We start from the raw sequence: 8,593 nt of genomic DNA, 5'->3' as shown, positions 1-8,593 counted from the left end.
GGAGCAGTTGAAGTGGATGATGAACTAATATGTTGTTTATTCTAAGGAATATTTATATTTTGTGTGTCACATTTTAACAAAATATAGAGATGAACTACTTGTTATGAACCTATCCTATAAAGGGAAGCTAAAAACGAATGACAGAATGAATGAACCTCACAGGCTGCAACCTATTTAACATTAGCCATGCCTATTTACCCACCCGGGAAGAATGGCAGATGAAGTTGATGGACTATATGGAAATAGCGGAAATGACTGGCAGAATCCGAGACCAGGGAGAAGAGTTGGTTGAAGAAGACTGGAAAAAGTTTAAAGACTACTTACAGAAATACTGTAAAATTAATGAATGTTAGAAAAATGTTGGAATGAAGTTATATGGCTTTAGTAGAAATGTTATAAGGAATTAAGTATAAATAGATTAATAGAGTATTAAAGGAAAAAATAAGGTTAGAATGTGTTAAGATAATTATAGGATACAAAACAGAGGAAGATGGAAAGGAATTGCTGAAACAATTAATAGAAGTGGAATACAAAAAGGGAGGTGTGAGGAGGTCGTGGAAATAAGTGAATGAAAGATAAGATATTGAAATTGTTTGATGTGTTTTAAATGGTTTTTGTTTTGTTAGTTTTATGTGTGAGTGTTTTGTAGTGTTTTTGTATTGTATTGTGTTGTTGTTTTTTTTGTTTTTCAGTAGTGTTGTGTTTAAACTGTTGGAAAATTAATAAATATTATTTTAATAATAATAATAATTTAAAAAAAAACATTAGCCATGCCTAAGTCTGGATGAAATCAGTCACCATTAACTCATTGACTGTCTCATTACTTTCAAAGGGGATTAAGCATGACTTCTTTGATCTGGATCAGGGCCTTAGCTTTTGAAGCAGGCATCCCCAAACTCAGCCCTCGAGCTGTTTTGGAATTGCAATTCCCATCATCCCTGACCACTGGTCCTGTTAGCTAGGGATGATGGGAGTTGTAGTCCCAAAACAGCTGGAGGGCTGAGTTTGGGGATGCCTGTTTTGAAGGAAGAAAAAGCAGTTCAGTTTGGTACTATAAAACTTGAATTACACTGTAAGTTTAATGTCAGAGGCACAAGTGAGAAGAATGCTGTTGCACTCAGGCCCATAGACTCCCAAAGACATCTGGCTGCCTATTGTGAGACACAGGGTCCTGGATTAGATGAGCCTTTGGACTGTTCTAGCAGGGCTGCTCTTATGTTCATAACAAACTTTTGAACCTTCCTTCTCAGCTTACTTGGACATTCTTTCAGTCTGGTTATTGTTGAAAGTGCCATTTGCCTTATGGAATACCTTAAAGGGACATCAAAGGACTAGAAGGGGGTTAACAAACCATTTATTTCATTTATGAATCACTTCCCACCAACAAACCAACAAAAACATCCCAGTTATTTTTTTTTTTTAAATCCCAAACAATACAAACACCAACAATAAAAGCATCTATCCAAACATTTTCAGAGCCAATGCAGATGCAGACTAGGATGAGAACCAGGCAGAGGGCCTTCTTGGTGGTGGCGCCTGCCCTCCCATCAGATGTTAAGGAAATAAACAACTATCTGACTTTTAGAAGACATCTGAAAGCAGCCCTGTTTAGGCAAGTTTTTAATGCTTGCTCTTTTATCGTGTTTTTAATATACTGTTGGGAGCCACCCAGAGTGGCTGGGGTATAAATTGTTTATTCTTCTTTTTCTTTGTCTTTGTCTTCTTCTTCTTCTTCTTCCTCCTCCCTTAAAAGGCTTGTTGGAAAAGGAAGACATGGTATTTGCAGGAGGCCCTCTGCTGTATAGCACAGCGATGTTGGGTATATAAGGTGTGAGATAAAATTTTAGGTAACTAGGATCCATGTCAGCACCTTGAACCCAGCACCCAAGCTTGGCCCTTAAGCCAATTGGTGGTCAGTACAATTCTGTCAACAGCAGTGTAACATGATGGCGATATTCCGTCCCAGGGAGGAGTCAATTCACTTTATTTTGCACAAGCTGCAGCTTCTCAGCCAGCCTCAGGGGTAGACCCACAAAGAGCGCCTTGCAGGGGAGGTTGCCAGTTTATCATTTATTATTGTTTATTGTGTGAATTGTAAGCTTTTGTACACTATAGCAACAGTGTAACACGAACTGCAAAAGGAGAATCGGCTGAGCTCTTTAGTTATTAGACATATGGTCATATCTTTATTAGGAGCAATCAAAATGTCATAAAGTCATGAGTGCTTCATCACATGCGAAGTTTAGCAAACAGAAAAGGATGAAAAAGCTGCAGGTTGGTGGTCGACGACCTGCAGTTTGTAACTATGTTAAAATGGAGATGATTAATGTGGATGTAATTGGCTGAGCTTCACTTTGGTGCAAGAGGCACTCAAGGCTGTAAAGAAAAAGAAGGAAAACAATGCTGTTCTCCCATTTATTTAAAATATTTTTTTAAAAAACCTAGGAGCTACTCCTGGATCATTACTAAACAGAGCTATGAAGTTCTGGAAAATGTAGCGGAATGATAAAGAACATACAAAGCACACGGAGCAACAGAAAGAAGCAGATATAAATGATTTACTTATTTTATGATTAGAATATTGACTTTATCCTTAACATTTATTTAAAATGTTCCTGACCTTATAGCTTTGGTTGTATGAATTTAATCTCATTTCCTGATTTATTGCTCAGTTGGACATTGTGAACTCTCTGTAATCATCAGAAGTCCAAGTGGGCATTTTTTTTTAAAAAAAAAAAAACCTCCAGGAAGCTAATATTAAACTAGTTTTCAAAATGCTACAGTTTATGTTTGTAGTAAAGTGATGCCCTCTGCTGGATTTAATAGTGTAGTTTTTTCATAAAACCTTTAGGATAATCTATTCTACGATATTCATCCAAAAACACAGTTTCAGTTGAACTAACAAAAAAAGATTAAAATTAGCAGTTTAATTATTTTTAATTCTATCAAACTAGAAGCCTTCAGTCAAAGCTTTTGCTGGTTATTTAAAATTAATATGGAGAGCCTTCAGTCTCTCTCATCCCCATTTGCCCCTCTTCATCCTGCCCATTTTCTTTCCTGATTAAGGCTAAGCATGTCTACTCAGAAGTAATTCCCACTGAATTCAATGGGGTTTACTTCCAGGTAAATGAGGTTAGGATTCCAGTCTTAGGAACATAGGAAGATGCCTTAAATTGAGTTAGAGCATTGGCCCATCTTGTTCAGTATTGTCTACAGGATTTCCAGCACTCCTAGCTGTACCCGGAGATGCCAGGGACTGAATCTTGGAGCTTTCGTAGACAAAGCAGAGGCTCTGCCCCTGAGTTTGTAATGCGCTACCAATGAGCTTTGGCTTTCATTCCTCTGGACCACACCTTGTCCCAAGCCGTCTCTCCACAGGCTGCCTAGGCCTCCCACCTTTAAGGCTTCCCTAGACTGGTGGGCTCCAGACCTTGGCAGCCTGGCCAATACAGTGGTACCTCGGTCCACGAACAGCCCTGTTAACGAATGCTTCGGATGATGAACTCCGCAAAACCGGAAGTAGGTGTTCCGGTTAGCGAACTTTGCCCTGGAAGCCGAACACCGGCGGCTGGAGGCCTCATTAGGGAAAGTGCATGCCTCGGTTTAAGAACGCTTTGGTTTGAGAACGGACCTCCGGAACGGATTAAGTTCATAACCCGAGGTACCACTGTAGTAGCCAAAGTCTCTTCAAGACCCATCCTGCTTTGTGACATGAAGACAGTTCAAGGTCCTCACTGTCTTGAGACTTCACCACTTGCCAAAGAGAGAATACCGTATTTTTCACCTTATAGGACGCACTGGACCATAAGACGCACCTAGTTTTAGAGGGGGAGAACAAGAAAAAAAAATCCCTCCCTCTCTTCAGCGAAGCAGCAGGAGAAACGGAGCCCCTTCCATTTTTCCTCCTGCTTCGCTGAAGGGGCGCTGCGCAGAGAGGGAAAGCTGCGCAGTGCCTCTCCAGCGAAGCGAAGCCAGGAGAGCAAGAGGGATCAGTGCGCACCAATCCCTCTTGCTCTCCTAGCTTCAGCGAAAGCAACGTGAAGCCTCCGGAGCACAGTGGGAGCGCCCGCTGCACTCCGGAGGCTTCGGGCGGCTATCCCTGAAGCCAGGGAGCCTGCATTCGCTCCATAAGACACACACATTTCCCCTTAATTTTTGGAGGGTAAAAAGTGCGTCTTATAGAGCGAAAAATACAGTAGTCAGCACCTGTCTGTCTCAGCAGACAATGGAGGAGTGCGCCTTTCAGCTGTTGGAAAATTGCAGTGCCTGTTGTGGCTGTAGAGACTGATATGGTCAGATGAAGGTATATGGTTGTGCTGCTGCGGATGTAATATGGTGCTTCTTTCTCTCTGCGCTCCTCCCAGTGGTCATCCCTCCTCTGGTCACTTCTATGGATGCACAACTTGTGTCAGAACCAAAGGACAAATGCCTAGCCCCAAAAATGCATGTTCAAAGAAATTTAGAGGCAGGAGCAAATGTAAATCATACTTCAGGAATTATTTATGGAACACTTTTCAATAGTTTGCTATCTAGAAATTGAATGTGAAAATGAAATGTGAAAGCGAAACCAAAAAAGAAACTTCCCAACTCTTTTGGACTCCTTTCCTTTTTCAAACCCAGAGTTCTTGTGGGTATTGTTTGCAATAATAGTATGTAAAAGAAATTTAGTAGCCATATTATTTTAAAGATGACTGCATTTCTTTACTGTTAATACAATATTTTTAATTATAGATGCTTTTAACCTCTGATCTGGTTATATGCAGGTATATAAATGAAGTTATATCTTTTAAATAATCTTAATCGATAAAGTCATTTCCCAACATGATCAGTCAGTTTAAAGAGAGAGTCAAACTTTTAAAACTGTCTGATGAACAGGAATCATTGAGAGAGTTCACTTATGTGAATTAAGGCAAAGCTATTTTCACAAGGTGAAAGAGGGATGGCATATACAGCAGAACTGTGGGCTTTGTAATAAAGAAGTTGTAAAAACAAGAAACTCTACAAAAGTCATTAAAGCTCATTTCAAATAGGAAAAGGGTCAGCAGTAATTTACTGGCTCCACAACAGATGGATTATAGGAATGGGACTGGTAGAGATACAACTGACCCATTTTTGCACATGCTGCTAAACCAAACCATGACTTAGCAGAAACCTAAAAGCATGCATGTTCCTGAAGGGATAGGGACCGTTTTGCTCCTTCTCCAAAGCTGCTGTTGTGAGGCAAGCCATGGTTTGGCTTAGCAGATTGCCTGAACCCAGGCTCGTTTCACTTGCTTCAGATCTCTCATGAGCTGTAGCCAGGAATCATTCTATGGCTTATCGCTTGCAAGTTTTTTTCAGGAGACTGATGACAAGCCCAGGTTCAGATAACATGCTAAACTAAACCATGGCTTAGCTCCCTTATTTCACAGCTGCAGGAGGATCAGAGTACAGTGGACCCTCCGGATACGAATTAAATTCGTTCCAGGAGTCCATCCGCAACCCAAAAAATCTGTAGGCAGAGGCACCGCTTCTGCGCATGGCGTGATTGAGCGCTTCTGCGCACGCGGCTTTGCTGCGTTCGTAACCCCAAAGTTACGTATCCAGAGCGGTACGTAACTAGGGCGTCCACTGTAGTAGTAAAGCGCCTGCAATCTCTTCTCTGGGAGACCACATAATTGTGTTTTTGCTGTGAATGCATCAGTTGCCGTTTCCAGGGTGGTTTAACAATCAAGCCCTCTCCCTGGGGAACTCCCCTGGGAACTATAGCTCTTTGAGAGGAACAGGGATCTCCTAACAACTCTTGACATCCTTAATGAACCACAAAGTGGTATAATAGTGGTTTAAATATCTGGTGTGGATGTGGCCCTGGTTTCTATGTGATCTGGAACATCGACTGCTCAGTGCTCCCAACTGCTGGAGTGTTCTCCACCATTAGGGGGCTGCATCTTTTGAGGTTTACCATTTCCCAAAGCTTTGTGTATATGCTGCTTAACCTTCACCTCAGGAAACTGGATTCAAATTGTGCCAAGGGCATAAGTAAAAATGAGACTGACGACCTCCAGCCTGCTCCTGTGTAAAAATATATCCACATGATAAAATGGCATGAACTTCACTAAAACAGGGAGCCTTTGTTCTCCCAGTTCCAGGTTTCTGCGGTGAGAAAGGTGGAAGGTCAGTCTTGGGATACATTTGAAATGCAGAGATAAAAGCTGACTCAATCGGCAGGCCTAGCTTTTCGTGGCGTTAACAGTAATTACATTTCATGAGTCTGAAAGGCCAACAGACTGAAAAGACCAACCACAGGACTTGAGAATTTGATTGGGAAAGGGAAAAAAAACCCCACACCAAAAAGATAGGCAGTGGTTCGCATTTATGTCGAAGGGAAGAATATTGTTCTTTACAATTATTATTAATTACACAAGCCAATTGCCGAGGGACTGTACAATACACAACTCATTTGGTTCCCACATTCATGTGTAAATAGATTCCCCCCCTTGGCAATTACCTAAAAACTGTAAGAATATGGTGGGAAAAACAGCTCCTTAGTCAATTAGCATCCTAGAAACTGTTTTGTCAGTTTTCAGTCCGTTAAGTGAAATATTTGCAGTTAATAAACTTAGTGCCTAGGTTCAAATTTCAGCAACTCTAATTAGCTACACCTTTTGTATTTTTTCTGCCTACTCTTTTACCCGCATAAATTGATCCAACAGAAAGTGCCTTATGGTGCTATCCTATGCATGCTTACTCAGAAGTAAATCCAACTGTGTTTAGGGGTTTTAGGTAACTGTGCCTCCTTTGTTCCTCCTGAGGCCCAAGATGGCAAGAGATCTCTAGCAAAGTTCACCATAAAACAGAACAAAATCAACACCTGTAAAATTATAATGCCCATTCATATTAAACTCACCTTTCGAGGACATCATCTCAGATGTTTAGGACAATTTTGTGAAGATACAGCCTAATATTGTTCACAGCTCTATTCAGGGCAATGGTATAGAGCCTAATATGGCTCAAATGGTCAGACATAAACATTGGCAATGTTTGGTTTGCTACATACACAAGCCTTGAACTCACTGCTCTCTTCCACTGTCAGGGTGAAGAGATCCGAAGCTTTAGTTTCAAAATCAAGAACCCTATACTGTGGCTAATCTTCACTGTGGTTTATAAAAACAAGCCGCTTCATAAGCTATGGTTTGAAAATGAATTGCTTCTGTAAACCAGTGGTTATCAGCCTTTTTTGGACTAGCGGGCACATTACAAATTTTAAGACAGTACAGTAATTGCTTCTTCTCCCCTGGAAAAACTCCGGCTTCTCAAAGGATGTCCTGCTGGTCCTAACTGTGGAGACCACACAATATAGACTCCCTCCCATCAGTGATGCTGTTGCTGTCTAATAACAAGGCACATTCCCCAGTCACAGGAAAAATATACCAGGTGGCCCACCACCCCCTTGCACACATAAACGCACTCCCTGCACACAAACTACAGGCACATATGCATCTCTCACCCCCCACTTCGCATATACATTTTCCCCTTCCTTCATAGATGACACATAAACAGAAGCCACACGTTGATAGCCCCTCCTTACTGTTCAGAGACAACACATACACATGCACACACCCCCAAACCCCAGACACATACATTTTTCTTCTCTCCCAAGTGTACCCCTCTTGCATACACACCGGTATCTGTATAAACTTTTCCACTGTATGTACATTTTGTTTCATGCCTCAGGTTTGTAAAAGGGTAGGAAATGTGTGTTATTATTGTTTTGCATGTCATTGCCTAGAAAAATATCAGCACAGCCATATAAAACAAAATTTTGTATTATAGGAATCTGACGCCATCTAATGACAGACTGCCCACGCTCCCTGGTGCAAGTCACCCTTCTACATGGGGAAGAACCTCATTTATTCTAGCACTATGAGGGCACTTAAATCTATTAACCTCAGACTTTCTGATTCAGATTCAAGAGATAATAAGGCAGCTACATGGTCTTCCCAGTAGTGATGTACGGAAGTGAGAGCTGGACCATAAAGAAGACTGATCACCGAAGAATTGATGCTTTTGAGTTATGGTGCTGGAGGAGACTCTTGAGAGTCCCATGGACTGCAAGAAGATCAAACGTATCCATTCTTAAGGAAATCAGCCCTGAGTGCTCACTGGAAGGACAGATCATGAAGCTGAGGCTCCAATACTTTGGCCACCTCATGAGAAGAGAAGACTCCCTGGAAAAGACCCTGATGTTGGGAAAGATGGAGGGAACAAGGAGAAGGGGACGACAGAGGATGAGATGTTTGGACAGTGTTCTCGAAGCTACAAACATGAGTCTGACCAAACTGCGGGAGGCGGTGGAAGACAGGAGTGCCTGATGTGCTCTGGTCCATAGGGTCACAAAGTCGGACACGACTAAACAACAACACATGTCTCTTTAACTGTACAGTGGCACAAAGTTCATGAGAATAAGGTGATGAGTAATATCATGGGAGGAGTATTTCTAGAGTTAAGGGAAAACTGTGAAGCCCCCTTGTTAATTTTGCTTTTGGATGCTGTGTTGCTTAAGTCAATATTGTTATATTTATAGCATTGAAATGTGGTTTCTTCATGTTATTAT

This window comes from Podarcis liolepis, assembly GCF_965112155.1.
Source record: "Podarcis liolepis genome assembly, chromosome: 1".
Lineage (NCBI taxonomy): Eukaryota > Metazoa > Chordata > Lepidosauria > Squamata > Lacertidae > Podarcis > Podarcis liolepis.
Note: the sequence above shows the minus strand (reverse complement) of the source record.